Source organism: Phoca vitulina, unplaced genomic scaffold (genome assembly GCF_004348235.1).
Source record: "Phoca vitulina isolate PV1807 unplaced genomic scaffold, GSC_HSeal_1.0 scaffold30, whole genome shotgun sequence".
In the NCBI taxonomy this organism is placed as follows: domain Eukaryota; kingdom Metazoa; phylum Chordata; class Mammalia; order Carnivora; family Phocidae; genus Phoca; species Phoca vitulina.
Window position 1 is genome coordinate 5,882,821 of NW_022589733.1, and position 16,598 is coordinate 5,899,418.

At 44.0% G+C, this 16,598-nt stretch overlaps 1 protein-coding gene across 1 annotated transcript in view; it reads right to left on the reverse strand.

The window, feature by feature from the left end:
• TOX3 (TOX high mobility group box family member 3) overlaps positions 1 to 16,598 on the reverse strand; it is a 105,801-nt gene that overhangs the window by 88,131 nt on the left and 1,072 nt on the right. The window lies entirely within an intron of this gene.

Below are 16,598 nucleotides of genomic sequence, written 5' to 3' on the forward strand. Positions count from 1 at the left end.
CTCAACCATTGTCACTCTTCTTGTCTTCTGTTATCACTATTCTTACTCTTCTCATTGGTCTATCAGAATTCCTTTAACTTGATTTGGGTTTCTTCACTTGGTTTCTGCCTTGAACTTCCACAAGTTTCTCCCTAAGAAGCATGCAGGCTCCAGAAACGTGGAGGAAGGGGAATGGCAATGGCAACCCACCATCTTGCCCCTGTTTAAATACCAGTAAATTCAAAGTGCCTATGAAGAGAAGCTCAGATGATCAAAGCCGTATGCATCATAACTACAGAGTTTTCTAGGAATCTAAGATTGAGACAAGCCATAAAAATGGGAATACGTAGAATATGATTTTAGCCCACTGGCAGTTAGAGACGCTGGTAAGCCAAAGCCTGAATTGAAGAGGATATTTGAAAAATTATTAATGAAGACAGAGCAAGGCTATTATGCCACCAAGAAAGTTATTTATTATGAACAACTGGGCTTTAGGGGACAGGGAAAATAGCTATTTCAAATTAATATTTTCAAAACAACTAATATGTCTATGCAATATGTAAAAGTATTAAGACAGGCAATCCTACTTTGTGGTGCTGATCTATAACCACTACAATGACCTTGACAGAACTCTAAAATTTAAGAAAATTCACCAGGTTTTTTCTAAGGAAGTTTGGTTTTCCTTAATGTGGTAACTTTGGTGCTAGATACAGAAGGTTTTCAATGTCAAATTAAAGACACAGCAATTTATCCTGTAGGCCAGTTCTCTCAATATCTATTATGCATACTAGACTAATTTAATTGGTATATAAATAAATTTGTAAAATATTCATAGTTATGCATTTATTGTATAGGTAATTTTTATATATTGCAAGCTATACAAGGTTGCCTTAGGCAATAGTAGTATAAATTTTAAAATGAGTCAATGTAGGGGCGCCTGGGTGGCTCAGTCAGTTAAGTGCACAACTCTTGGTTTTGGCTCAGGTCACAATTTCAGGGTCGTGAGATCGAGCCCCGTGTTGGGCTCCGTGCTCAGCAGGGAGTCTGCTTGAGATCGTCTCCCTCTGCCCCTCTCCCTGCTCTCTCTCTCTCAAATAAATCTTTTAAAACACATAAAAAATAAATGAAAATGAGTCAATGTAAAGAAATTCAAATAAATAGTAATACCCATGGTAGGTAGGTGTGGCCTAAATGAAGGTGGCAAGTCTGAGAAAGCACGGCTCTGCACAAAGACAAGCGACCGGAAGTGTTTTCACAAGGAGAATGACAGAAGTGGGGCATAGATTCAACTGGAGATGAGAGAAATCCAGAGTATAGAGAGTCAGTGAGGACCCTGTGGCTCTAGCAGAGGCCCAAGCTAGGATCCGTGGAAACACAGACACAAAAGAGATCATTAAAAGGAAAAGCAAAGCCCATGTGAAGACTCATTGCATGAAGGGAGTGAAAGGGGACAAGTAATCAAAATTTGTTTTGTGTACCTGAGAACAATGGGGGCGCTGAGAGAAATGGCGAGAACCTGAAGAGGAACTTTGGAAGGAAAAGGGAAGCAGGTTGCCATGTGGCTGATGTTGGGGCTTGAACCGACAGCCCGCCATGAAGGGGCCGCATCCTGTAGAGAGCTGCCTGCCACCTAGGAGGGGAGAGCCGCAGATCAGGGTAGTGGGTGGGGATCTGAGGCCTTGGGGTCAGCCACAAAAAAAAAAGAGCCCCAATTCTTCCCACCTTCCTGTATCTATGCCCCTTTGCAATGTGATTGTTGAAGCTCCTCTCCAGGAGAAATGGAATCTATTTCCTTTCCCCTTGAATCTGGGCTGGCCTAGGGACTTGCTCAGGACAGGAGAATGTGGTAGAAGCAACAGTGTGATGTGTCTACACCTGGGCTCAAGTGCTCCAGCATACTCCTCAGATCGCTGCCCCCAGGACGGCTCTTGGGTACACTTCAGCGTGCTGGACAAGAGGGACTCTGTGCAGTGAGAACTGAGAGGCCCCAGCTGGAGCTAGCCAACCTCCAGAAGCAAAGTCAAACCTGCAGGTGACCGCCAACGCTGCAGGGAACCCAGCCTACATGGCGGACTGGCAGAATCATGAGGGAGATAGGTTTGTGGGTTGGTTGGTTTGTTTGAAGCTTCAAAGTTTAAATTTGTTACACAGCAATAGATAACTGATACAAATGGTACCAGAGAGGGAACAGCTAAAGGCAGAAAACAAGATGCACATACAAAGTGAAAAGAATACAGAGGCAAAAGAGTAAGAACCCAAGCTTTGGGAGGATATCCCCCAATGCTTGGGAAGAGGGGGGAGAGCAGACAAGATGACAGAGCAAAAGCAATCAGAAACATCCGAATATACAACAGTAGAGAACCAGGGACATGGGAAGTTAGGGGAGACAGAGGGATAGGGTGGAAAGAGCAGAGTTCAAGGGATGATCAGAAAAGTGTAACCGCAGGGCTTAGGGCAGTATCTGGCCTAAGCAAGCACTCCATATTCTTGCATGAATGAAAACAGTCAGATCTGGCAAGGTGGAGCGCCCTGGGGAAGAGCGAAAAGATAGTTTCGGTAATAGAATAGAAGTAGCCTGCAGGGTGTTAGGGAGGGCCTGGGTGGGAAAGACATGGAACCCTAGGTAAATATTTCTGGTTTGAGGAACTGTTCAGAGAGGTGTTAGAACAGGGGCCCACTGAGTCAGGCAAATGTGTGGATGTGCATGGTCCTTTCTCTTGGACTCTACAGCTCCAAGAGTGGCCAGCAGCCAACAGCAGCTGCATCCCCTGGGAACGTGTGAGCAATGCCAATTCTCAGGCTCACCCCAGACCTGCTGATCTGCATTTTATCCAGAGCCCAGTTGACTTGCATGAGTAGGAGAAGCACAGCTCTGGGAGGTAGAGACAACAAACCAAGAGAGCCTTTAATTACATCTTGAGAAAGTCATTCTGTTTTGAATTCCCTTTCAAGCTCCCCACAGCCTGCCGCCCCCCCCCCCCCCCCAAGATAAAATCAAAGACAAAGTCTCAGTTTGGTGCTAACGGGTCTTCAACACCTTCCTCACACTTGCAAATCTCCCTTTTCAACAAACAGAGGGCAAAGCCTTAGGCAAGCAAGGTCTCCAGTAAGCTTTTGATAATGGTGTTTACTCCCCTTGTGTTTATTTTCAGGATTTTCTTCTGTGTAAGGAAAGTGATAGGGCTTTCCATTTGTGGTGGTCTTCATTTCACATGTATCTAAGGGAAAACCCAGAGTTAAACAAAAAATATGAAGCGTAACAGAATGTGGATGGAATGAGGAGCGAGAAAAGTCATCACAAGGGAGGCGACACTCAACAAACTGAAGATTGGAAAATCCTTGTGGGGGTCTGAAGACACTTGGGCACGGGTGGAAAGTACAAAGGAGCAAAACAGGAAAGATGGGAGCTGTGTGTAAAACCAAGAATATGCAACAGTCAGAAAGGGATTAGCACCATTGGAAGGATTTACCCCAAATAGTAGAACTGCTCTCCCCTGGGTCTGGAAAAATGAGACACCTGCTTCCCAGACAAGTAGGGACATCAAATTATCAACGTTCCCCATAAAGTGAAAGATCAGAGCTCCCATCTAAGAAAGAAAGTAGGGCTGGCTAGACTACAACGGGAAAAGTCTTGGACTAGCCATTGTGGAGAATGGCCAAGAGAATCAACAGATGAACAAAAGGATGACACAGCAAAGGCCCAAGTATTCATCGTTAGTAAGGACAATGGACACCGAGTTCAGGCACCCTCAGGTTGAGAAATGCCACTTCCTGGAGGCTGATACAACATACACAGCCAAAGGAGAGGGGACTGAGGGGGTGGGTGGGACTGAGGACAGTGGACATGTCTTTGTAGCCAAGGTTGCCCAACGGTCAAGGGTTAACAAAATCGGCCAGCAGAGGAACAGAGGAGGAAAGAGCATACAAGAGCATAAAGAACCACAGATTTCTAGGGATGAAGTTCCAGTGGAGTCAGAGGTAAGCTGGGTTTGATCAAAAAGGAAAAGCATCAATTAAAAAAAAAAAAAAAAGTCTAGTTTAAAAAACATTGCCTGAAGATTGACATGTACTCAAAATTTTGTTACCAACAGTCAGGACTGGAGAAATGGCAGTACAAAAATTCAAGAGGTATTTTTAAAAAGAAGAGAAATGTGGGCCTGAAATACAGGTAATCAATTAAAATCAGGACATAAGGATTTGCAGTTCCTCCAAAGAACATAAATCACTGGGTATTTTAAGCATGTCCCAAATAAAACCCCCCAAATGAGGAAAGGACTGAAAAGCTATCTTGTCACAGTGCATCGCCAAAAGGGGTCTCTCCAAAGAGCAAATGAAAACGAAAATACTGAATAAGGTTTACCAAAATATTGCTACACTTGGTACACAAAAATCTCAAACATGAAGATACCCAACAAGGGTTTCTTGGACCTCACCCATCATTCATTCACATCCATGCACCGGCTAAAGTACCTATTTGGTCTGTCCTGCCTGTCCACTCACCCCTTCTTCCACAGCAATGGCGTATATAGCTGGGCACATGGCCAGCCACAGTACAGACCACATTTCCTGGATACCTTAAAGGCAGAGGTGTGGTCATGCGTCTCAGTTCTGGCCAGTGAGAAATAAACAAGTGTCACATGGCAGCTCCTGGAAACCTCCCCTTTCCCTTGACCACCTTCCTCCTGGTTGGATCACGGATGATGATGGAGCTCTACGCTGAAGGGTCAAGGGTCATATGAAAGTCAGGTAGCTTGGCTCCCAGTTATCTACGAAGCCACAAGACCTCTGGACTACTTACCTCTGGAGATCATTCGAGAAAAGAGAGATGAATGTCTACCTCATTTACACCATTGCTACTCAAGTTATTTTTTTTCTGCCAGCCAAGCTTAACTAACACACTCTTCTTTGCCTTTTATCAAAGTCTCTCTGTCCTTGACCATTTGACCTTCCTTGGCCAGCCTGAATCCTTGGGGTTGAGAACAGTCATTTCAAATTCCTCTTTTCTCGGGGCGCCTGGGTGGCTCAGTTGGTTAAGCGACTGCCTTCGGCTCAGGTCATGATCCTGGAGTCCCTGGATCGAGTCCCGCATCGGGCTCCCTGCTCGGCAGGGAGCCTGCTTCTCCCTCTGACCCTCCCCCTTCTCATGTGCTCTCTCTCTCATTCTCTCTGTCTCAAATAAATAAATAAAATCTTTAAAAAAAAAAAAAAAATTCCTCTTTTCTCAACCCCTGTTCTCTCATTCCTGCCTAAGCAAGATGCACCACCTTGTCCTCACCACCCATCGCTCTGTTCTCTGCCAACAGCACATGAAATAGCGAAAGGGGAAATTTAAAATAAAATTTAAACTTAAAACCGTCCAAGAGGGATCATCCTTACAACCACAGACCAGCTCCTCAAGAACAGGACAAGTGACTCCTCATCATTGCACTCCCGCTTTCTCCAAGTATCTGGCATATAGTAGGTCCAACATGTGTTTATTCAAAGATTAAATTACCACCAGATCTACTCAACAGTATTCTTACTCATCTCTAGTTCGCTCCTTTTCACATTTTCCTTCCCGTGCTAAGCACTGTTCTAGATGCTAGGCATACAGTGGTCAGCAAATATCCCTACCTTCACAGAGTTTTGCCTGCTGGTGGAAAGAGGTAAACAGGGAATACATGAATGAATGAGCAAACAAAAAGTTCAAACAGGGATACACGCTATGAATGAAGTAATGAGACAGTGACTGGAGGTTGGTGGGGGGGGCAGTGGAGAGAGATTTTAGATATTCAGATATTTTTAAGTGGTCAGGCCACACTGGTGTGGTAAGACACACAAAGCCAAGGTGGAGGGAGTAAGGGCCAGAAACGAGGCAGAAATAGGCAGGGGATGGATCCTGGGTTTGTCAGTCAACTCCCCCACCCATTTCTCCTCATGTTCTCCTCTTCCTCCCTTCTTCCCTCTCATTCTGTCTCTGTCTCTCTCCCTTCCCCACCGTCTTTCCCACTAAAATGTGTATCTGGATCTTCAACCATCTTCTCTTTCTGTCCAATTATCTCAGAGAAAGGGTCACCCAACTTTCAAGGCAAATCCCCCTCTATCTACAGCCTTCATTCCAACATCAACTGACCGTCCATCCATCATTACGTCACTCTCTCTCTTTGTGCGTCTTTAATCTCTCCTTCAAACATTCTCAGGTACAGTCTAAAAAATATCCTCTCATTTTCCTCCCCCACTCTGTTCAAATGGTCATCTTCTACGTATGCACACACACCTATGGAAACACATACATATACACGCAAGCAGACGCACCCACACGCACATACAGGCACACATCCTTCACTAGTATCTGTTGGGTGAAACCTCACATCTTTCACCAGGCGTGCTAGCGCCTCCACACCCGCATCTCCCACCAAAGGAAACTTCTACACAGATGCAAACTTATCTCCATACATTGTCCCATGGGACCATCCTACACAGGCCTCCAGTGGGACCTTTGCTAGCTTGTCACGTTCATGCAGAAGCCCTGCGTGGAATTCCCTCTCTTCTCTAACAACCCATTTTTCCTACTTGTCCATTCCAAACCTGGCACACCACCCCTCAGAAACCACTTCTCTTGTCTGATCTGTTCCCGGAGTTCTTTTACCTACTAGAGTATCTCCCTTAGGCTCACATATATTCTCTCTCTCTCTCTCTCTCTCTCTCACACACACACACACACACACAAACACACACACACACACGTATTTCATGAATGCTCATGTGCGTACACCTGCTCCCCTACCAAACTAGAGGTTTCTTAAGGCGGACCACATCTCATGTCAGCCCCCAACATGAAGTACGTTCCCAATAAGTACTTTAAAAATGACAATCATTGTATCTTACTCAATAAGCACAGGCTATTTCTGGTTTCCACAAAGAATAATAATAAGCACGGACAACTCAAGTCCTCAGAAATCTTCAAACTTGGCAGGCTTCATGTCATTTAACATTTAAATGGACTTTTTCTCCTACCCACCTTCACTTCCCCTCCAGATGAGGCCGGCACTTTGCTCCCCCTCTGGAGAAGCCCTGTTCCAGACTCTCAGCCCACGTGACTTCCATGGGGATAGCAGCACCTGCCCCTGCTCCTGAAATGAGTATACGACTTTGGGCCTGAGCAGGGGACCCAAGTCTGTCCAATAAGCCTCAATCCAGAGAAGTTCCTCGAACAAGTAGCAATGAGAAGCTGTCCCTCCTGGGGAGGCGGAGCTGTGGGGACAGGTCTTGGAGATACTGCTGGACACCCTCCCCCCACCTGAGTGGGGCCTGACAGGGAAGCCAAGCTGATGAAAGCAGAGCTAACAGAAGCAAGTGTTGATAACATCCCTGGAAACCCTGGGTCCAGCCATGCCGGAGACAAAACCCACTATCCCTTTTCTATTAAATTAAAAGTTTAAGGACTTTTTCCCATTTGCAATCAAAAGAATTTTCACTAATACAACAGTTTTAACTACCTCTCCATTAAACATTTTTATCAGAATTTATATAAAAGCCAAATAATAAGGGTTGAGTTTCTCATTAAAGACACATCTACTGTGTCTTTAAGCAAGACAGATCTACTGAGGGATGCCCAGGTGGCTCAGTCGGTTAAGCATCTGATTTTGGCTCAGGTCATGGTCCCAGAGGCCTCCTTCTCCGCCTCCTTCTCCCTCTCCCGATTCCCCTGCTTGTGCTCTCTCTCTCTCTAATAAATAAATAAAATCTTAAAAAAAAAAAAAAAAGAAAAAAAAGATCTACTGAGGATGCTGGAGTGTCCAATGTTTCTAGTAAAGTTTAACTCATCTTTTTTCCAGAAAATCAACTTCCAACCAATCATACATATTTCATAAAAGCTTTCTAGTCAGTCAGCATTTGAGACTTCTACCTCCTATACCAAGAAGATTTTAAAAGAAAAGTGTAAAAACTTTTATTACTCTTTAGTACATCAAATCTCTTGCTCATTACAAATTGGAGGGGAAATTGCTACAAATTTTCACAATATGGTACCGCTGCTGGGGTAGTTTTAAAAAAACTCACCTCCCTCACCATATTTAATATAGTTCTTCTACATAAACAATTGAGTCAATGTAGAAATGACCACATTCAACTTGCAACATTTAGAATAGAAAGGCCTAGCTTAAAAGTATCTCCTCCAAAAGAGGAATCCATATCATTCAAATATGTATTTAGAGCACAATCCAAATACTTCTTGGTATTGGCCAGTTTGTTTAACTTATGGATTATCAAGACATTCAAATTATTCTTTTATAAATGAAGTAAAATCAAGTTAAGATTAAAGACAGAATGTTGGTCATAAGAGAAGGGCCATTTCCCAATGTCTGATGTGCTTCACACAAGCCTAGAACATATTTGAGAGAACATGGCTTCCCTGAGGAAGGGATTAAGGATACAAACCCAGGAAACAAAGACAATAAAATAATCTACTACAAGGGGTGAAGATAAAACCTATCAGAGGCTCGTGCAGACCTTGAATAAAAGCCTCTACTTTATTTTATTTTTTTTTTTTGGAATTTTTTTCTTTATTTTTAAATTTTATATTGTATCTCCCTTCTCTTTTACTGAGAATCTTGATTTTTTTTTCATTTTTTTATTGTTATGTTAATCCCCATACATTACATCATTAGTTTTAGATGTAGTGTTCCATGATTCATTGTTTGTGCATAACACCCAGTGCTCCATGCAGAACGTGCCCTCCTCAATACCCATCACCAGGCTAACCCATCCTCCCAACCCCCTCCCCTCTAGAACCCTCAGTTTGTTTTTCAGAGTCTACTTTATTTTAAACAGGGTTTGTTTTTTTTTTTTAAGAGCTCAATCCACCTTCCAAATATATTTTATTTATAAGCATACTTAGCAAAAATCCTGTCCTTCCTCATTAAGCACACTCAAAACAGATTCTCCAAGATACTCATGACTTCACTAATGTCATAAAATCCAACTTGAAATGGAACGTCTTACATAAAGAAAAGACATGAAACGTTTTAATTCATAAATGGCTGATACGGTTTTAAATTATGTTATTATAAATTTTACATCATTCCCCCTTAATAACAATTTAAAAATGTTTCTTCCCAAACAAATACTGAGATAAAAAGGATATACCATCATGCACACACACACACATACTCCTTTTATACTGTTGTTGTAATGGTACAGCAGGATTTCCAAGTTTTCTGAGTCCCACACATTATTTCCTGAAACACTGCCTCACCAACTGGGGAGGTGAGTCTGCAAACTTGGGGGGCAGTCACTTGCATTTCCATCACTCTCCTGCATACGGGACTCCCACGTGGTTCCTCAGCCCTGAGTGTTCTCTAGTGCCTTAGTGCAAGTGTCTACATGAGGTCTCTGTGGGACTATTGCATCAAAATATCCAGTATCAGCTTTAGCGTTCCTTCAAAACCATCTTCTTCTCTGACCTCTCTGCTTCTGCTCCGGGTCCTACCATTTGTTCAGGGCCCCAGTTCAAACACTCTGAGTCACCCCTGCCTCCTCTGTCTCCCTTCTAAGTAACAGAGGCTCTATTCAGTGCCCTCCCCTCCTTCCCATCCATGTTCACATATCCTTAGTTCGAATCCTCTCACACCTTTATCTCCACTGGGTGGTGGCATCCTCCCTGGTCCCCCCACCTCTTGTCAGGCTCTACACTAATCTAGTCAAGAGGTCAGATCCATCCTCACAATGTACAACTCCAACCACACCACTGGTCCACTCCAAAGTCTTCAACTGTGCTCGGTGGTAGAGCCGGTTGTCTTTCCAAAGGCCTTCTTCCTTGCTAATAGACCATTAAGATCATTGATGCTCATGTGACAATGTGCCTGGCCCCCAGGGGATGACATGGGATTGGTCTAAATTGATCACAGCAATCTCCTTCTTCTTTGTCAATGACTGGCCTAGGGTGGGCATGGGATCCATTTCTGATCAATAAATGAAAAAGTCCAATGGAACTGTTCCCAGGAAAGCTATTCCTTCTTATTAAGAGATATACAGAAGAACTTTTGCTATCACTTCCACCCCCACCACTACCTTGCTTCCCGTTTTCTATGCTATCATGTGAGGATGTGATGTCTGGAGCTACAGCAGCCAACCTGTAACCGTGAGGAGACTGCTGAAACTTCAAGAACAGCAGAATAAGAAGAAAAGAGGGTCCTTGAAGACATGGTTGCCTTCACCCAAAATAGCCTGAGACTGCCTCCCTAAAGACTTCTTTGTTAGTAAACAAATGTCCTTATGCTTTACACCACTGTTTGCTGGGTGTTCTGTTACCCACGGCCCAAAGCATTCTGACAAACTCTTACAAGGAACAAACTCTTAAATTTTTTTTTTTTTTTTAAGATTTTTTATTTATTTGTGAGAGAGACAATGAGAGACAGAGAGCATGAGAGGGAGGAGGGTCAGAGGGAGAAGCAGACTCCGGGCTGAGCAGGGAGCCTGATGTGGGACTCGATCCCGGGACTCCAGGATCATGACCTGAGCCGAAGGCAGTCGCTTAACCAACTGAGCCACCCAGGCACCCAGGAACAAACTCTTTACCTTACCACTGGAAGGTCCTCTGGGCCATGCTACTCACAGTGCACGTGGGAGCATCAGCATCACGTGGGAGCCCTAGCTTAGACCCCAGGATTCAGAATCTCTAGGAGTAAGGTCCAACAGTCTGTGCTCTTAAAAAGCTCTCAAGGTGATTTTTGTGCCCGCTGAGGTTCGAGAAACACTCCTCTGTAATATGATCACAAATTACCTTTTTTTCCCATTCACCTACTACCCTACATACCCTAAGGAATACTGGGGTCTGTATGTCTCCAGTGACAGTAACCCCACTTCACTAGGTTTGAGCATCACATTTGTTGCTTGTTTAACTTCATCTCTTCTTAAAGTTTTCAAACTCAAAGACTCCGGGGACTGGAGAGGGACACCGAGGGCTGAGTATGAGAAAGTCAGAGTGGAGAGGAACACAATGCCATCCAGGATTGCCAAATTTATGATTATGTCTTAAGAAGGAAGGAAAGGAGGGAGGGAGGGAGGGAGGGAGGGAGGGAGGGAGGGAGGGAGGAAGGAAGGAAGGAAGGAAGGAAGGAAGGAAGGAAGGAAGGAAGGAAGGAAGGAAGGAGAAAAAGCTGAAAATACAGATTTACATGCAAAGATTTTAGACACAGACAACTAACTGAACTTTTTAAACTACTGGTCCAAGTTAGATAAAACAAGTCCTCAGGTAGACTCAGCATCCCCCTGACAGTTTGTGGCCCAAAATAGCGAGTTCTTAAAATGTGTACACGTACTTTGAATGTTGTGGCCATCTACATTCATTGACTTGATCTAAAACGACTACGACAAATTCTCTGTGGCTTACCACAGCTTATCAGTTGCTACTCGGCACAGGGTATTCATCAACACTCCCCTGTTTGGGGTGGCGAAACGGTAAGTTCATGGACCTTTAGTTAGTGTCAGCAGGACTATTTTATCCATCAGTCGGTGAAGACTGGACATCTAGAAGCACAGGCTTCCCAAGGGCCTACAAACATGCTTAAAATGTGAGGAAAAACAATTAATTGCCCACACCACACACACACACACACACACACACACACACACACACGATGAAGTTAAAACTAACAGATGCCTACAACATGAGAACATAAGTCAACTAATCAGCATCAACTCGGATAGGGTATATTAATATGTCATAGCACAGTAAATGCAGAATGTGGATACAGCATTTTAACGTCTGATATGATGTGGAGGAGAGCCAGATCCACAGTGCTTAGGACCTGCCGAGGTCCAGAAAAGGCCCTGAGTGCCAACCTGGAACCAATAATCACTCTGTTGTAAGTCTTGTCTACTTTATAGCAATCCCCAACTTCTTTACCCAGTTCTACTGCCCCTCGAGGTTGCTTACTCCAAAGGAGGATCCCCAGCCTAAAACAAAGTTTTCAACCATGGCTGCATGTTGGAATCACCGAGGGAGCTTCAAAAACATTTCCCCAAAGGCTCTAACTAAACTGCACTGGGGTAAGGCTGTGAGCCTGCGTATCTTTCACGAGCTTCCCCCCAACTCACCATAGCTAGAGTATAGCCAGGGCTAAACCCCCACCGTTTTAGAGACATTCTTGAAAACAGTCTCTGAAATATTCATCTCCCCAGTTACGCCATCTTGTTAAATAGACTTTCTTTCTACTGCCAAGTCTTGGAACAAAGGAAGATCCTGGGACCATCAAGTGCTCTGATTATCTAGAACAGAGGTCAGCAAACTGTTTCTGTAAAGGGACAAAATACTAAATGTTTCAGGCTTCGCAAGCCACACAATCTCTGTCACGACTACTCAACTCTGACACTGTAGCATGCAAGCAGTCACAGATGACACATAAACAAAGGAGTGGGGCCGCGTTCTAATAAAACTTTATTTATGGACACAAATGTGAATATCATGTAATTTTCACAGTGATGAATAGTCTTTCTCTCGTTTTTCTGCCATTTAAAAACATAAAAACCATTCTTAACTCACAAACCAAGCAGGAGTAGGCAGTGGGCCAGATGTGACCCGTGGGCCACATGTGACCCGTGGGCCACAGTTTGCCAACCCCTGATCTAGAACTATTCCACTGACTCGAGACCAAAATCAATGAATGACAGAATTCAAATTATCCAATCGGAACTATGTTGAAAGTGGTCAGATTCTACTTCCTGTACTCACTCAACTGAATTGTCCACGCAGTTGGACGTGAGAGTGGAACTGTCCACAGAGTTGAACATAAACCATAAATGACTTACTAAAAAATGATTTTCAAACCTCAGCTGCATCTGAGTTTATCTAAGATAAAAAAAAAAAAACCTGCAAAGAAGCAGTACGCGAGCATGTTTTAAGGGTCCCACATAAGGATTTCAATAATGTGTTAATTTGCTGCCAACATTTAAAATTCAGGGTATTTCACATAAAAACTCAGATTATCATTCTCTTGGAAAAATAACTGCAAGATGTGGATACTGGGCCCAAACGTTGGCATGGCAACAATCTACGGATGCTGAACAAGGCTACCCCTTTAAACGGGGCATGTTCTCCATCTGACCACAAACCCTATCTTCATGTAGGTTAACTGGCTGTCCCTAGAGGCATTGAGTTTATGACCCCTTGTCTAAGGTCCTTAGAAAAACCTTCTATCTCTTTCACAGCATGGCTTCAATATCTATCTTGTTTGAAGACCTCACATGGAAATCTCTCAATCTGCTCTCAAAATTCAACCCCCCCATACACCAGGCCCTGGAAACAAAACCATTGGTTGTCATGACAGTGCAAGGTATCAACTTAAGAAGAGTTTCCATCAAATCCCCCTCTCAGTGTGTTCTCAATTTGAACCATGGTCTCCGATGAGATAGACAAATGACAAACGACTCTTCAGGTCTTCTAACTCTTCAGGCTGGCCAAGGTAGAGGCCGGCCTAAGGAGGTGGCACTCACACCAGAACACCTTAATTAAGCAGAGTGATCGATAACACATATAGTAATTAGAAAGCAAGGTTTGGGACTGATGGAGTAAAACCAACAAAAGGCTATTCTGCATAAGATAAGAAGTCAAGAGTCAGATTTTGGAGGGAGGGGGGTAAAAAAAAAAAAAAACACCTAAGAATACACAGAAAAAGCTAGTAACTAGAGTTTGGTCCAAGTTCATTATTAACTCACTGTGTGATTTCACTTGGCTCACACCCACCTTCAATACAATAGTTTATTTTGGGGTGGCAGACCTCTGACAACTACACGCTAATTGATCTGATGCATATTATCTTCTTACTGGTGAAAGGACCCAGGGAAAGAAAAATTCCAGATATATAGACAGTGGATCACTAACGCCCTTGGGCAACATAAGCCTAGCCCCCACCCCCCACCACCTTTTTTTAAATATAGGTGTTAGTTTAATTTGTTAGCCACATCAGAAAAAGAAATGTTCAAACAGTAGATTCTCCACTTGAAATTAAAATGGAAATTAGCCCTTAGAAAGCAGAGATGACTGTAGTTTATACATCAGTGGCTGGTTCATGAATTATTAACTGATTTTAATGATCCTGGCTATATTTTATTTGAAGTTATTCTCCTACTTGCAACGACTTTTGAACCCTCAAAACTCTTTCATCCATTCTCCGTAGACAGTACACTTTCTGAGCGCTGACATTTAAAAAGGATCCATATACTCACAGAATGTAAAGATAATACACACACATATAATTTATACAAAGGACTCTGGTCGTTTGTTAAAGAGAGAAATGAATGAGACCCTATTATTCACGGTTTGTAAATAAATTTAAAGATAAGCGCTAACTTTTCACTTGTTAAGCCTGGAGCAGAGGGTTCTGTATTTCTTCTAAAGTTTCCCAGATGGTCGTTGAAACAAGAAAGGGCAGAAACATACTTTTTTGAAACCCATCATTTCCCCTCCAGAGTATAGCCATCTCCTCCCCGAGAGTTAAGTCTTAAGAGATTAATAATTACAGGTATTTCCGAATAAAATGAATGCATGTCTTTGTAAGCTACTTTTTACATTTTCAATATAAATCTGTATTGAATAGGACCACTTGAGACACACAAGTTAGCTGTGAAACAAAATGCTATAAATCCTTAATTAGCACTTGCTGTTTTATACCCATAAAGTTAATACTTCCTCTTCTACTACATTCTCCCTATAAAGAAAAATTACTGGGAATAAAATTGGGTTTTTCACTGCTGAAATTAAGAGTAGGAAGATAAAGTATTGGGGCTCAAATTAAAGATTATTGTATTTTTATCTGCAAGGAATTAAATGCAAACATCCCTTAAAAGAAGTACGTGTTGATTTCTGCCAATATTAAGCGCTGAGTCTAACTTGCGTAAATTGGATACACACAGCACTTGCGACCACCAGATTGCTGAATTACTAAGAAACCAGGTTTTTGGGGGCAAAAAGCTGCGTTAAGAAAATATGACAACAAACCAACTTGCATCCTCACTCTCGAAGTTGAACAAGCATCTCAATAAATAATGGGGGAGGTCGAGCTTTCTATACCCCCCCTGAAGTAAATGTTCTGAGTTTAAATGGGCTCAAAATAGCTTTTCTCAAAAAAATAAAAAGAGACACACACAAAACACCCACAATTTCCTCTGGTCCCTTGAAGTACCCTTGGGATCTCAGTGAACAGAGAGATTTGCCACGCATTGCAGTGACTGGATTAGTACAAAAGGTTTCTATTTTGGTGTCATTCGAGTGTTGCTGATCTTAAGTCAGAGAAAGAAGTAGTTACATTAAGCAAGGTAATGGCTTCCAAAAATAAGAGCATGCCCAGTTATCCAAGGCTTGCATACACAGGCTAAGTTGTAAGGAGATAAATAATACCCCACTGGAACAATTAGGTGGATTCTCAGCAACACGACATACTTAATTAGGCTGCCTAAGTCCCTAACTGAGCATACAAGGGGGACTTTTTAAAGCATTTAATAACCTGAGTAAATCCAAAATCAGAGGACAGAAACCAAAACCTTAACCCTGGCTACTGCCAGAGGCCTTTTCTTGCTTCCCTTTCAATGCTTAATGTACCACTCTTGGAATTTTGAGAGCATGAACGCCCCCCCCCAACCCCGCGCCCACCACCGCCGGCACCCCCAAAGGGTTAAAACACACTGAATAATGTCCCTTCGTTCTTTACTTGTGGGGAGGCCCGGGGTGCCAGGCGCGGGGCTGGGCGACGGGGACACAGGGGTTAGGCAGAGAGACCCCAAAGGTCTTTCACAAACTTCAGCACGGGAGTTGGGAACCGAGTAGAAACAAATAGAAAGGAACACGAGCTTCCATCAGCCACGGGGCACAGCAAACTGTTCCTCACTCTAGATACAATTCCTCCTCTTCCTGTTATTTATTCATTAGTTTTGTATAGCACCTTTCTTTCAGCGGCTCCTTATTTCCTCCTCTGTTATCCAAGCAATCATAAACAAACTACGATTTGAAAGAAAAGGGGGGGGGAGGAGGGAGGAGCAGGGGGAAGGAGAAAGAAAAACCACATTCAAAAGGCACAGGCCATCCAGAGCACAGCTCTTTCTCTGAACGTCGCCCTCGGGGTGATGTTTCCTCCAAAGCTTGGCCCCGGGGGCTTCAGAAGGACCAAGAAGGGGAGTCCGCGCCGCCCTGGCCCAAGGGCTGCGACTCCAGCCCCGACTCGTCCGTCCGAGCTGCGCCAGCTGCCCGTCTGAGACCCACCGTCGCCCACCTGAAACGCTCGGTCCTGGAAGTTGGCGCGGGGTGGTGGGGGAGAGGGGAAGGAGATGGGGTGACCCAGGGCGTGGTGTGGAGGTCTCCAAGCCTGATCTCCCCGAAATGCAAAACTTACCCCTCCCCAAAAAATGAAAGATGAGAAGCCACTTGCGCTAACCAGGGAGGGGCCGGCACCTCCGTTCCGTGGTCCAAGGCGCCCTAGCGAGGGGGCAACAGAGGCCACCTGCGGGGGTCCCAACACTTCGCGCCCCCCCCGCCCCCGCCCAATCCAGGGCACGCTCAAAAGTTTGTTCCTTTCCTCCCCCCGAGCGGCCCCGGGTCCAGCTCTCGAGTGTGCGGGGAAGGTAAGAGGGGCTTGGGGGGGGGGGGG